This window comes from Saccoglossus kowalevskii, chromosome 18 (genome assembly GCF_978046115.1).
Source record: "Saccoglossus kowalevskii chromosome 18, keSacKowa6.1, whole genome shotgun sequence".
Classification (NCBI taxonomy): domain Eukaryota; kingdom Metazoa; phylum Hemichordata; class Enteropneusta; family Harrimaniidae; genus Saccoglossus; species Saccoglossus kowalevskii.
The window spans coordinates 30,985,353-31,000,822 of NC_140658.1; the positions used below are offsets into that span (position 1 = coordinate 30,985,353).

General features: G+C 34.7%; 1 protein-coding gene across 1 annotated transcript in view; it reads right to left on the minus strand.

Moving 5' to 3' along the window:
* Positions 1–15,366, minus strand: part of LOC100374067 (ras-related protein Rab-23-like) — a 51,183-nt gene extending 35,817 nt beyond the window's left edge. Inside the window, exon 1 of the mRNA XM_002732870.4 lies at positions 15,064–15,366. The gene's annotated coding sequence lies outside the window, so the exon portion shown is untranslated. The remainder of the gene's footprint in view (positions 1–15,063) is intronic.
* Positions 15,367–15,470: the final 104 nt, after the last annotated feature.

The following is a 15,470-nucleotide window of genomic DNA, read 5'->3' on the forward strand; positions in this document are numbered from 1 at the left end:
CGAACTAAGCATGGTACACGTACCAGTACCTACCAATGGTGCTTTCTAACAAGGAGGTTCATTATCAACAGTGTTTTTCAGAAATTCCGATCAAATTAAAATTAAAATTTCACAAGTTCATATCACAATACATTCCAAAAAAGTGTGGTGCAATTGTTGAGTCTACCGTTTTACTGTTTATACATGTTCATATATTGTGAAATATTTCCACATACTGTAAAATGACTAATTTTCACTGGGTTTAAATTTCACTGATTTATCATTTCAGGCATATTCAGTGGGTTTTAAATTCACGGTTTCGTCATTTAGATAATGTGTTCTATGCTAAATTTTACATATTCACTGGGTTTTAATTTAGCGCATTTTCCAGTCAGCGAAATAAGCTAAATTAAAACCCAGTGAATAATTACTCCCTTTACAGTACATGGACATACATTTATATCTGTAAATTTTGCATGGCGATACAATGTAGTACATGTACTGTCCAAGCATATCTCCAAGACAGCAATCAGCTGTTATTAGTTAGTTAATTACTCTGAACTATTAGGATATACATGTACAATGTATTATGGTTTCAAAAGCCAGCTTTAAACCTTATCTGGTCATGTCAATGTAAAAGTACATAGGGCTGGTAGGGTATGGGTTAAACCTTATCTGGTCAAGTCAATGTAAAATTACATAGGGCTGGTAGGGTATGGGTTAAACCTTATTTGGTCAAGTCAATGTAAAAGTACATAGGGCTGGTAGGATATGGGTTAAACCTTATCTGGTCAAGTCAATGTAAAAGTACATAGGGCTGGTAGGGTATGGATTGAACCTTATCTGGTCAAGTCAATGTAAAAGTACATAGGGCTGGTAGGGTAAGGGTTAAACCTTATCTGGTCAAGTCAATGTAAAAGTACATAGGGCTGGTAGGATAAGGGTTAAACCTTATCTGGTCATGTCAATGTAAAAGTACATAGGGCTGGTAGGGTATGGGTTAAACCTTATCTGGTCAAGTCAATGTAAAAGTACATAGGGCTGGTAGGATAAGGGTTAAACCTTATCTGGTCATGTCAATGTAAAAGTACATAGGGCTGGTAGGGTATGGGTTAAACCTTATCTGGTCAAGTCAATGTAAAAATACATAAGGCTGGTAGGGTATGGGTTAAACCTTATCTGGTCAAGTCAATGTAAAAATACATAAGGCTGCTGGGGTATGGGTTAAACCTTATCTGGTCAAGTCAATGTAAAAGTACATAGGGCTGGTAGGGTAAGAGTTGAACCTTATCTGGTCAAGTCAATGTAAAAGTACATAGGGCTGGTAGGGTATGGGTTAAACCTTATCTGGTCAAGTCAATGTAAAAATACATAAGGCTGGTAGGGTAAGAGTTAAACCTTATCTGGTCAAGTCAATGTAAAAATACATAAGGCTGGTAGGGTAAGAGTTAAACCTTATCTGGTCAAGTCAATGTAAAAATACATAGGGCTGGGTAGGGTAAGGGTTAAACCTTATCTGGTCAAGTCAATGTAAAAATACATAGGGCTGGGTAGGGTAAGAGTTAAACCTTATCTGGTCAAGTCAATGTAAAAATACATAGGGCTGGTAGGGTAAGAGTTAAACCTTATCTGGTCAAGTCAATGTAAAAGTACATAGGGCTGGGTAGGGTAAGGGTTAAACCTTATCTGGTCAAGTCAATGTAAAAATACATAAGGCTGCTGGGGTAAGGGTTAAACCTTATCTGGTCAAGTCAATGTAAAAATACATAGGGCTGCTGGGGTAAGGGTTAAACCTTATCTGGTCAAGTCAATGTAAAAGTACATAGGGCTGGGTAGGGTAAGGGGTAAACCTTATCTGGTCAAGTCAATGTAAAAATACATAAGGCTGCTGGGGTAAGGGTTAAACCTTATCTGGTCAAGTCAATGTAAAAATACATAAGGCTGCTGGGGTAAGGGTTAAACCTTATCTGGTCAAGTCAATGTAAAAATACATAAGGCTGCTGGGGTAAGGGTTAAACCTTATCTGGTCAAGTCAATGTAAAAATACATAAGGCTGCTGGGGTAAGGGTTAAACCTTATCTGGTCAAGTCAATGTAAAAATACATAAGGCTGCTGGGGTAAGGGTTAAACCTTATCTGGTCAAGTCAATGTAAAAATACATAAGGCTGCTGGGGTAAGGGTTAAACCTTATCTGGTCAAGTCAATGTAAAAATACATAAGGCTGCTGGGGTAAGGGTTAAACCTTATCTGGTCAAGTCAATGTAAAAATACATAAGGCTGCTGGGGTAAGGGTTAAACCTTATCTGGTCAAGTCAATGTAAAAATACATAAGGCTGCTGGGGTAAGGGTTAAACCTTATCTGGTCAAGTCAATGTAAAAATACATAAGGCTGCTGGGGTAAGGGTTAAACCTTATCTGGTCAAGTCAATGTAAAAATACATAAGGCTGCTGGGGTAAGGGTTAAACCTTATCTGGTCAAGTCAATGTAAAAATACATAAGGCTGCTGGGGTAAGGGTTAAACCTTATCTGGTCAAGTCAATGTAAAAATACATAGGGCTGCTGGGGTAAGGGTTAAACCTTATCTGGTCAAGTCAATGTAAAAATACATAAGGCTGCTAGGGTAAGGGTTAAACCTTATCTGGCCAAGTCAATGTAAAAATACATAGGGCTGGTAGGGTAAGGGTTAAACCTTATCTGGTCAAGTCAATGTAAAAATACATAAGGCTGCTGGGGTAAGGGTTAAACCTTATCTGGTCAAGTCAATGTAAAAATACATAGGGCTGGTAGGGTAAGGGTTAAACCTTATCTGGTCAAGTCAATGTAAAAATACATAAGGCTGGTAGGGTAAGGGTTAAACCTTATCTGGTCAAGTCAATGTAAAAATACATAGGGCTGGTAGGGTAAGGGTTAAACCTTATCTGGTCAAGTCAATGTAAAAATACATAAGGCTGGTAGGGTAAGGGTTAAACCTTATCTGGTCAAGTCAATGTAAAAATACATAGGGCTGGTAGGGTAAGGGTTAAACCTTATCTGGTCAAGTCAATGTAAAAATACATAAGGCTGCTGGGGTATGGGTTAAGGTAACATATACATGTATAAATGAGGAAATGATTTGAATTGAACCTACTAATAGATAGAATGAAAACGACTGTCCATTTGTCAGTAAAATCAGATCTCAGCAATAAATAATGTACACTTAAATCCACTATGTTGTCTATCATATTGAAATTCATAAAAATCAGCCCAGACATTTCTAAGAATACTGTAGAATTTACATTTGTAGGCCTATTTCATGAAAAAAAAAAAAAAAAAAAAAAAAGCAAGACCAACAGAATTTCGTTCAAAATGTGTAACTGGGACTAAAATATTTTCCCAATTACTCAATGGGAATTTATTTCCCACAGTGCATTAATTGTCACATGCTTGAGTATTAGAATCATTTGAATTGGGTTCTAGTGGCCATGCCTAGTGACATTCACCACCACCGTAATGGACAGAGACCTTCAGCGGTACAACAATTAAAGACAGGGGGGCGAGAGTACACGCCACAGGTACAGAGCCCTTCACAAGTCAATGTCTATTGTCAGAGTCATCAGTACAACAATTAGAGCGAACAGGGAGTGAGATCACAGCACAGACACCCATCTCAGTGACCCTGAAACTACTGAGCCAGTAAGTACCATAGCAATGACTAGTCTTTACAAGGGGTAATCTGCATTATTCATTGAAAAGACAAACAATGCACAACAGTTACAAACAGGTAATATATGATGTACAATACTAAAATGGAACACCCTAGAGTGACTAAGACCATATCTCACATTGCCATGGCAACCAATAGATCTTGCTGTTACATTGTACATGGACAAAAGCCACTACAGAATAGTAGGGTTGTTCACTTTTTCAATGCCATCGTCAGCTTCAACACTTTAAATCAAGAATCAAGAAAACAGTATTAACATGTATATGTACATTGTACATGTATGAATCCACACACAGACCTTAAAAATAATACTGAAAAGAAAGAGTAAATTGATATTCTAGTTTTCAATTTACATGTACATTGATGGATAACAATTGTGTATTTTGATTATCAAAAAAGATTTTCAGTGAAAAAAAAAGGTAGGTACATCGGCATGGTTATAAAACAAGAGTTGACTGAGTGCTGCCTGCAATGAATGCTAATAAAGCTGAGATTAATATATCTAAACTTGTACTCATAAAATTCAATCCAGAAAAAAATGGATTAGCCAGTATGTAAGGCAAGGCAACAAACAGGCGACAAAGAAAACACAGATAATACATGTAAATGTTTTGAGTTATTTTTTGCTGTGAAATAATAATAACTGCATCATAGCTTTTAGATTGATGTATACAGTATAGAAATAATGTAATTAAAAATATTTCTGGGTGTGGCCTTACTTTTCTTACAGATTAGTTGTTTGCAGAAACAATAAGTGCTCACAAAACAGACAGACAGACAAACAGACAGACAGACAGACAGACAGACAGACAGACAGACAGACAGACAGACAGACAGACAGACAGACAGACAGACAGACAGACAGACAGACAGACAGACAGACAGACAGACAGACAGACAGACAGACAGACAGACAGACAGACAGACAGACAGACAGACAGACAGACAGACAGACAGACAGACAGACAGACAGACAGACAGACAGACAGGAGATGGTAACTGATCAGACCCTGGTGCAATACCAGTGAGTTATACCTTCTTGAATATTCACAGTGGTGAAGCCTGAATTCATTGAAGTGACACAAGCTTAGTGTTGGTCAATTATTTTTTAATTCATCTAAAAACTGAGTAAAAATGTTTTTTTCATTGTACTAATTATGCATGGGGTAAAATTTAAGATATACAACCTTGGCCATACTTAAATATTGCCAACTGTGTATGGGTAAATTTTGTCTGAACAACAATTTATTTCTAGATGTATTCATGTATACAGACCATACGACTTGACAAACCAAGTAGTATTAAATCAAATAATAGAAATGTGTGGTTCCTTGCCTACCACAAGGTTATTTTGTCCAAACATAATACATGTAAATAGGGCAAAATCACACAAAATTTCAATGAAACTTGAATGAAACTAAATTTACTACCCAGCATTTTTAGAAAAATGGGAAGAAATAATTGTAAACATCATTAAAGTAAACACAGGTTTTATTAAGTAATCACAAAAGAGGCACAAAGTAAATGTATGATAAAAGAAAAAAAATTTAAATCCAACCATATCCTGCCTGTTTTTTAAGTGCAATTTTGTTTAGCTCTTAACTATATACCCGGTACTCTTTTTTTTTTTTCATTTCAGCAAATTCAAAATATAAAGCTAATACATTGTAGCCCTTGCACAAATCATGTATAAAATACAAGTAACTTGTCAGATATAATTTTGGTGTTAAAGTGAAATAAAAACACAGAGGTGAGACAGGTAAAAATACTTCAGAATTGATCAACTGTAAACTGATATAAGAGTGAGTTAGAGCGGATAAACAGAGTATAATGATACATACTAAAAGGTTCTTGCCTTATTCTATTTCACAGTAAAACCATCGTCTTAGGGATAGGCCAAATTATGCATGGGGGTGGCCCCTCTATCAAAGATTGTTTGGCACTGCAACTCTACTAATTTCTCAAAGCAACTGAAATAACTAAATACACACATGTAAATATACATGTACAATATTAACTCTATTAGTAGTACTGTACATGTGTAGTGACAGTTACCTACATATGTAAGGTCAAAATAAATCTTCATTCCTTATCTAGATAGATAAATAAATAAAAGTTTATGTGCATTTTTAATAGAGATGTGCTTCTAATGGAACAAATACAATATTCATTTTTAACTGCTAGATGTATGCATTTCAACATACATGGTGAGGTCATCGTGCAAGTAAGTCTATAATAATAGATATACTGTATAGGCATAAATGTAAGTGAAAATGAATGAATTGGGATATTTTGGTAAATATTAAACTTGCATAGTAGTCATATCAACGAAAGAAAATTATCTAAGTAAATGCAAGTAATAAATGGACCAATTGTTTTAGTAGGGTGGGTGGGAGCCATGCTGAAAGTTTTCTCAAAATGGAATTCTGATTTCAAAAAGGTGTGATAGTTGTCATGCATGCATTCTCGTACATTCTTGTCCGAATTAAATCATTCAGACATGGTAACATTAGCTACCAGTGTAGATTCTTTGCAATGTGCCAATCACTGAGGATAGCTGACTTTAACATAACCAAGCTGTGTCACATGAACAGCCTCAAACAAAGGTCAAACTGTTTTCAAAATATCGGATGGAATTTAGTTCACTTAAATGTGTTTACACAGAAGTACATGATAGTTTGAATGTTAATCGTAGCAAACTGTCTGAACCAGTTCAGACATATTATATCACAACTAGTGACGACTTAAAGCGAGAGGGTCATCACCTGCACACACGCAGGAATTGAGTCCCAAGCGACAATAACAACACACGCTAAAAACGCAAAGGCTCATGGGTAGACGCTTGTTTGTAAACAACGACACGCTATAGCCATCTGATGTATGCGCAGGTGACGACTCCCTCGCTTTAAAGCAAAAAATGAAAAACATACCACAAGTGATGCAATTATTTCACCTAGTAGCATGGCTCACCTTGTGTACCTTTATGATGTACATGTATTTATTCTTATTATATTATATTATATATCCGGAATGCAGTTTTGCATTATTAAAACAAAAATAGTTTAATCCAGCTGTTCAATTGACAGGTCAGTGGAAATTATTTTACAACATTTTGAATTGTAATTTATTATTAATGAATTTGATCCAATCTACTACATTTAGTAACACTAGGCTAATCCACACATTATACTAATTTAAAAACGCAATCCAAAATGTCAGTTTCTGTGCTCCTACCTACATGTACATTTATACTAAATATCAAACTTATGTTATTGTTTTTTAAATAAGCACCAAAATTTACTGGTTTTCCATCCACAATGGTGAAATACTTTTAGATTTGAGATGTTTTTTACTACCAATGCCTATGATGAATTACAAATTAGGAATTATTCAGAGATAATGGCTTTTATAGGAAGGTAAAATAAACATTAGGTAAACATATTTAAAATCGGTTATATTTAGCATTTGCCAAGTGGTTATACAAATTGGTGGAAAAACAAGGGGCATGTAGTATATGTATCAGCCATTGTGAATACAACTATTTTAAACCTTAACATTAGCCTAGCTGTCAAAATTACCAGAAAACAAGTCATTAAAAATGACACAGTCCCCGTTAAATTCTCTTTGTGCTCGTCATATTAAAGCGGAGGGTTGTCGTGAGCGTGTCCTTGAAACTTGAGTTCCAAGTGTCGTATACAACAGATTGTTTATTTACATCAAAACACGTGTTTCGAGTTGGAGTAATATGGCCAAAATAAAAACAGCCGTTATTCGGCCATCTTTGATCTGATTATGAAACACACTGATATGTATGATGTATGTGCCAAATACGAATGAAAATAGTACATAAATTGTGGAAATATAGTAGTAAGGCCAAAAAGTCAGATAGCTGTCAATCTACCATCCTTGACCAGATTTTGAAACAAATTGTCATGGACATGCATCTTAACATGTATAAAGTACATGTATGTGCCCAATTTGAATGAAAACTGACAGAGCACGTCCAAGATACCGCATTAAAAAACAAAAACAAGATGCCTGCCAGTCGACCATCTTTGATCCAATTGCAAAATAAATTGCCATGGACATGTATCCGGACATGTATAATCTATGTACCAAGTTTAAATGACAACAGACAAAGCATGTTCAAAATACAACATTTTCAAAAAACAAGATGGCTGCCAGTCAGCTATTTTGAATCGAATCGCTAAACCACTGCATGTGCATATGTCCCACATAAGGTACTAGGCACATGCAAAGAATGAACGGAAACGGTCCACAGGATTCTGAATTATGACGTTGGACAGACTGACGCACGGACAGACGGCCGGACGGACAAACTCAGGAACTCACAGACAGTTGGGACTGTATGATCTATGTACTAAATTTGAATGAAAACTGACAAAGCATGTCCAAAATACAACATTTTCAAAAAACAAGATGGCTGCCAGTCGGCCATCTTTGATCCAATTGTGAAATAAATCGTCATGGACATGTATCCTAACATGTATAATCTATGTACCAAGTTTGAATGAAAACTGACAAAGCATGTCCAAAATACACCATTTTCATAAAAACAAGATGGCTGCCAGTTGGCCATTTTGAATCGAATCGCTAAACCACTGCATGTGCATATGTCCCACATAAAGTACTAGGCACATGCAAAGAATGAACAGAATCGATCCAAGGGATTCTAAGATATGACTCCGGACGGACGCACGGACACACAGACGGACGGAGACCGAATTATAAGTCCCCGTTTTCCGACTTCGTCCGAATGGGGACTAATTAAAGTACCCTTGTATCAAAGTTGTTCACATACAATGATGTACACTGCTAATTACATGTAGATATCTGCCAGGGTTAAATGAACCGATCACACAACATTAGGTATATAAAATCATGCATGTCACAGAAACAGTACTACATGTATGAATGGCAAATTGTTTTCAAAATACATACTTGGATTGGATGAATGAATAGACATGATCTACTGGCAGAGAAAACATGCCAAACTGTCCATCAATCGTGCCAGTAAATTGCCCAGATAGTAACAGTTTATTATCAGTTATTATATTTTCAGTAACGTTCATGAATTATATTTCTTAGAAAGAAGCTAACGTGTACATGTTACATAAAAGAGCTTCTAAACAGAAAACTTACTACCGGTACTTACATACACTGTATATAAGTAGTGAAGTATAAAGCAGAATTATGAGAAATCTGAAAATTTCATAAATCTACGGTTGTTTATTAAAGTAGGTCTTATTAAATCTGATTATGTTATTAATTTTTGTTTATTCCAGGGCAATCTGTTCCACATCAGTGCTATCAATTTCGTTAAATTAATAAACAGCCTCAAAAGTAGCTGCATATTTTTTAAGTTTTCTAATGTCTGATCAATATTATTACATTAGACATGAAGTACAGTATACTAATGCCCATACATGGGCATGATGCTGTCATTATTCTGCTTGTATAGTTAATCATCTTGGATTGGAGATAACAGTAGCCCAAGGCTCCACACACAGATACTGATAATTCTGCTCCTAGACAAGCATATCAAAATTGAGATATCAATGTGGCTTCAAAAACAATATGAATCAAGTGTTCTATATTGCAGTACACAAAGACAAAGAATGCAATAACTTGTGTGTGAGTGAAAATAAAATCCGACAGACTACACTACCCTGTACTACATAGTCTAATATCACAATTTCACTTGGTAGATTTGTTTAAATTTAAGCCATGGTGTTCATGTGAGCTGCAGCAAATGATAAACAAATTTGTATTCCACCTTTCACTGCGAAATAATTGTTCTATTATTGAACCATCTGCTTTTTGTTTCCTTCAGCAATCTAATACCTGGCAGAAAATGGCTACACCCAGATGCTAACCTTTTGTATGTTTTGTGAGATTGTTTCAATGTTTCTTACTTGTTTGGTATAAAATTACCGTACCTCTATTGACACCTTTTATTTACAATCATTGCCACCAATAAAAACACACTGACTTCATGGAATTGCTACAGAATGAAAACATTATTATACCAGTAGCACAGTTCATAAGTAAAAGCTTTGAAGTCAGGAGGCAGGGTCTTAGTTGCCATTTTTATGCCTGCTATCATTTTAGTAATCTCATATTTTTTTTGGTATTTTAGTGATTTTGTATCATTTAGTGATTGTATTTTGTTATTTAGCACATTGTTTTCTATTTTTATTTTTTTTTCTGGTACCTTGTGACCATTTTCTTTCCCTTTGGGGATTGTGTAAAAGTCAATAAGTAAATAAACTACATACACTGAAAAATTAAAGTAAGCAGTCCCTATAGTGTATGTTGTTTTTATCGGTAATTGAATTCTGTGTTCAAATCACATGTACATGTCTACCAAAGAACTCATCTATTTGTCAATTTCAATGTAGTATCAGAGCATAGACAGACAATATATGGTAATATTTTATCACACATACATACATACATACATACATACATACATACATACATACATACATACATACATACATACAGACTGAGAAACTAGCATGGCTTCCATAAAAAAAAATCAAATTTATCAATGGCTATATTTATATTGGACAATCTACAAAAAAAATATATACTGTATACTTGTAATCCAATATGTATGATCCTGATAGAAAGCCCTACTCAATTGCGCGAAATGATTCTAGACACATTTACAAACTATAATTTTACAATTTTAGACAAAATGGGCATCAATTTGACGAAGCCACAAAAGATAACATAACCTATAGTATAATGGGTATACCACTTTTGTGCAAACTTACAACTGAATATTAGTGAGGAATTGGCTTACAATGTAGACGAAAATATCATCACCTGCACCTAAATGCATAATCCTTATCTTAAGTTTGAATGAAATTGCCCAATTTATGTTCAATAACAGTTCCAGACATGTTCACAGACTCTGATTTTAAGATTGTGGACTACATGTAAATGGCCTCAAATAAACAAATTATAGATCATACATGATCTTTATGTTAAGTTTAAATGTGATCAGTTAAAGCATGCCTAAAAAATGACACCAGACAGATACAAAAAATATTTCACTTTTTTTTTTTTTAACAATTCAGCCATTTCCAAAAATAATTATTTGTTCATACAACGTATTATTGTTAAAATTAAAAGTACCGGGTAGTACCGGTACATTTTGTAATGTGCCAAGATTTCCAACATGATCAAACTCTTAGACTGGCAAAGTCAGGACTTCTTTTTTACAAAAAAAAAATAATTAATTGTCAATTAGGCATTTTGAGCGCGATCATGAAAAATAGCACGACTTTGAACAAAATCTTTTGTGGTCACATCTGTTTTCGCGATCACACTAAAATAATTAAAACAAATAATTATCTTTTTTTTGTAAAACAAACAAGAAATTCCGACTTGGCTAGTCTATCAAACTCTCTATACTGACTGATGTAAGTTACTTGTGTCTAGTTTCATTTCTAATCCAATTTTATGTAAACACTGCCCCAAAATTATGGTTTTCTTCTCTAATGAAGTCTTGAGTACAGCAAATACATGTACATGTATGAATGTTTGTGACCACTTTGTGCATTAGAAATATGAAACCCACTGAAAAAGCAGCTCATACTTTATTTTCACTTGGGATTTACCGTAGTTGTGTTATTTTTGCTAAAAGATCACTGTAAAATACTTTATTTTTGCTTGGAATTCATTTTCGCTATTTTTGCTGAAGGAATGATTCAGTTAAAATAAAGTCCAGCGAATATACCTTTTTTTCCTATACTTTACATTCAACTCGTCAGAAATCAGTGAAAATAAATTGTCTACAAAACACCCAAAAAGTTTTTTCAGCGAAAATTAATTCCAGCTAAAATAAAGTATTTTACAGTAATCATTGAAAATAAAATCCAGCAAAAATAAGTGTTTTTTTCTTTATTTTGCATTAGCTCATCAAAAATCAGTGAAAATAAACTTCCTACAAAACAAAATTGAAAACGTCCTTTCAGCAAAATTAATTCAAGCTAAAATAAATTATTTTACAGAATTTAGGTTAACACATCACACATATCAGCTATCTGAAAAAGCTGTCAGGAGGCAATGTGTTAATGGTTTCTGAGTTGATAAAAAAACATTCTCTACTCTGGTTGATTATTATCTTTCCCTGCATTTTTGAAATCCCTTCCCAGCAAAGTGCATTGCATAACACGTACAGCAGATGTGACAACCCTGGACTTTTGAAAGTCACATGATCAAATAAACGTGTTGTAATAATCATCACAAGTCAACCAGTCTAGGATACTTGAATAGAATAAATGCATTTTTTCAAATTTATTCACTTTACCAAAAATGAAATAACTGATTCAGACCAGGAAGCAATGATAACTACTAAGCAATATTCCAATATCACAGAGAAATTAGAGCCAACTAAGAATAACGAATTATGAGAAATAGCAATGTAACAAATTACAGGGTGTACAATACAAATACATAGCATTACAACCAATATTGTAATACCGTACTTCCCCTAGTATAAGCCCCTCCTCAGGTATAAGCCCATCCCTCTGTTTTTAGACATTTAACAAGTTGAGGGCATCCCAGAGTATAGGCCCAGGGTGTTTTCACCGAGCGACAGCAGGTGTCGACAACATTTATTAAAATATGCATGAAAAAAGTGTAGGTAGATGAACCAAATGTTGCTTTATTATAATTTTTGAAGCACATCTCTAACAGGTCAAATATAGAAATCTTGTAGGTCCTATACATGTAACATGCTTTTCAAAAATAGAGTAGATAAAGTAGTGTGTTTTTTTTATTTTCTATACATGTATATTTTTTCTTTGTTACAACTGTTTATTGTTTTTGCAGATACATGTACATGTATGACTGTTATAAATCTCATATGTAGTTGTTTACATACCCATCAAAGCCTGCCATAATTTTGTGATGTTTTCTCAAATACAGTCAAAAAAAAGTTTAGGGTCGGCAGTAAAAAAAAAAATAGCGTAGGTCAGGTTGTAGGAAACACCTTTTTTTGCTTCTTGGCGTTAGCACGCTTGTACATAAATACTTGATCATTAAAAATGACTTATTTTAACCATAAACATACCACTGCATGTATGATACTATACATGTTGTCCGACTTCAGAATTCATAATTTAAATTTTGGGATAATAAATTATGCATACTGAGACAGGGAATAGCAGCTCGCATTGCAGGATATAGTCCAGGGCACATTTCACAGGAGAGACAGAAGGCAGCAAATTACAACACCCAGTGTTTCCAAAGATAATGTGCAAAAGAAGAATTTTCTTTTTAGTGTTTATAATCTTGGTTTGCTGAGTTTTGTCGAGAAACATGTATCAAATAGTGCACTTGTGCTTTTGCTGTGTTTTAGTGACGAATATATTTTAAGTGATGAGTTTAAGTTTTTTGGGGAAAAAAGTAAAATTATACTGGTTTGTAAAGAGAAAACACTTCTAATGATTTATGAAGTTTTAAGTGTTTCATATTGGAAATTAGTAACAACGAAAACAATACTGGATAGGTACATGCACATGTAGGAAAGGCTTTCAATTTTTTTAACCAATTAAGTTGTACTCATTATTACAAGAACATTATATTATTACAGTCTACATACTTGAAAAAGGTATGCAAGTTTTCAAGATATACATTTCCTTTATACTCTTTTATAGTGCTTAGTCATTCACTTCATGCATGTACAAGGAAGTAGAAATAAATAACATCAATGATGGAATGCCTAAAAAATAAAATGAATAATTTTGGTCTGATTTCCTGCAAAATATGGATCAGTAGAGTTATTGGACACGCATGCTTTATTTTTATTTGGCCATGGTGACACTCGCATGACAGCATTCTATCAGAGCTGAACAACTGCTCCTCCCACCGATTAACAGGAGACTGTCTCCAATGCTTTCACACTGGTGGGGGACGAACAAGAACCGTGATCTGTCAGAATTCAATTCAGTTCATTCAGAGCCGAACAGAGCAGTGCCCTCAAATACTTCACATAAAAAAAACATGGCTGAAAACGGTTTTGGTGTCGTGCTTGTGTTGTTTCTTTACATGGCACAAGTCTGAGCATGGAGGTTGAAAAGACAATGTACTGGTGTACATTGTACATGTGTATCTCGAATAAACAGGAAACACAGCAACTAAAATATATTACAGCCTATTCGCTTAAGTTATTGTCATGCAAATTACCATTTTGTAATTGTTCAACTGTTGCGATATGTGTAACAGTTGTCAATCTAACTAAACCTACTGGGAACACGTCACCGTACCATAACCGCTTCTACTATTTTTATCGAGACGACTTGAGCAAAACGTGTATACACAGCCTCTATTGCTGGCTCGAGCCATTGAACAATGCTGAACAAGTTGTTTATTTTTATTGACAAGAATCTTAATAATTTTCAACAAAGTAGCATTTAGTAATTTAGCTAGTTTTCCTTTATATCAAATTATTCACCCACAGTACACTGCATATGCTAAATAAACAATGTTAAATTGTTAAACCTGGAATTCTTCAGGTAACTTTCATGAAATAATGTCCCTATGAATGAATGCCCTCCAATTATTACATCGTAACATTTTGTGAATGACAATTTAACCGCTTTACACCATACAATTTACTAAAATTTACATTACAAATACGAATTCAAATACTGATAATGTTCTACCACAAGCATTTCCTTCATTCTGTCAAAACACAAACAGCTGCAAACAATAAATAAATTAAAGCCAGGTGAAGTTTATTCATTGACTGGTGATTGTCAAACATGTAAAAATAATACGTTTCAAATCAATACATATCCCAATACTAAAATAATAGTATGAGCGTAGAACTCCAGCTCATAGGTACGATAGTTTTCAAGATCTCATCCACAAATGAAGCCCGGTATAATGGACCAAATTACTCAACCGTAAAATGCGGAAACGCGTTATTTTGAATTGAAAAGAGTTTTTAAATTAAAATAATAAAGGTGCCAATCAATAAATAATGTGAGAGTTTGCAGCATATACAGTACTCAACAAATCATTAGCTCTGTGTTGTTTAGGGCAAAACAGAAAACGGATCAAAGTCCGTCCCAAATTACGAAAGTTGACAGTTGTTAAAGGTGACTCAACCAGTGAATGACCGAAGGGCGCAAACATGAACCATGCATGGAGGTAAAAAAAAACATGCAAGACAGCTCACTGTTTCTATGATTGCCACTACAGCTGAAAAACAAGAGCGAACAAGTTCAATTACAACGACCAGTTTCCAAGTGTGGTCGCTATGTAAACTATCAACAGCTGATGCATAGAGATAATCACATACGCTCCAAATACATACAACATCAACGTGAAAACTTACCGCACACAGCGTACACAAATTACGAAGATACAGCAAGTCACCGGTAGCTTTATTTTACAACGGTGGAAAACCAAACTTCAATGATGTTCACCGATAAATCAGGCGACCATTTGTTTCACAAATATATTATTGATACCAGTGTTCCAGAATATTACTCCTTATAACAGCAATTCAGGATAAAATATTGATAACAGGCGCCGACTTTTCCGTCGCCGTAGACACTTTCTGGGTGGAATTTCAGTGTATCCGACATGCGTCACGTGATCATCCGTCATGGGTGCTAAGCAGTCCATAATATTATCTTTAAAGCCGCAGGTGTACTATAAAGACGAGTATGCACTATAATGAAACGAGACTACATTAATTCGCATTCATAATACAATGGAAGTGAAAACACAAAAGTGGAA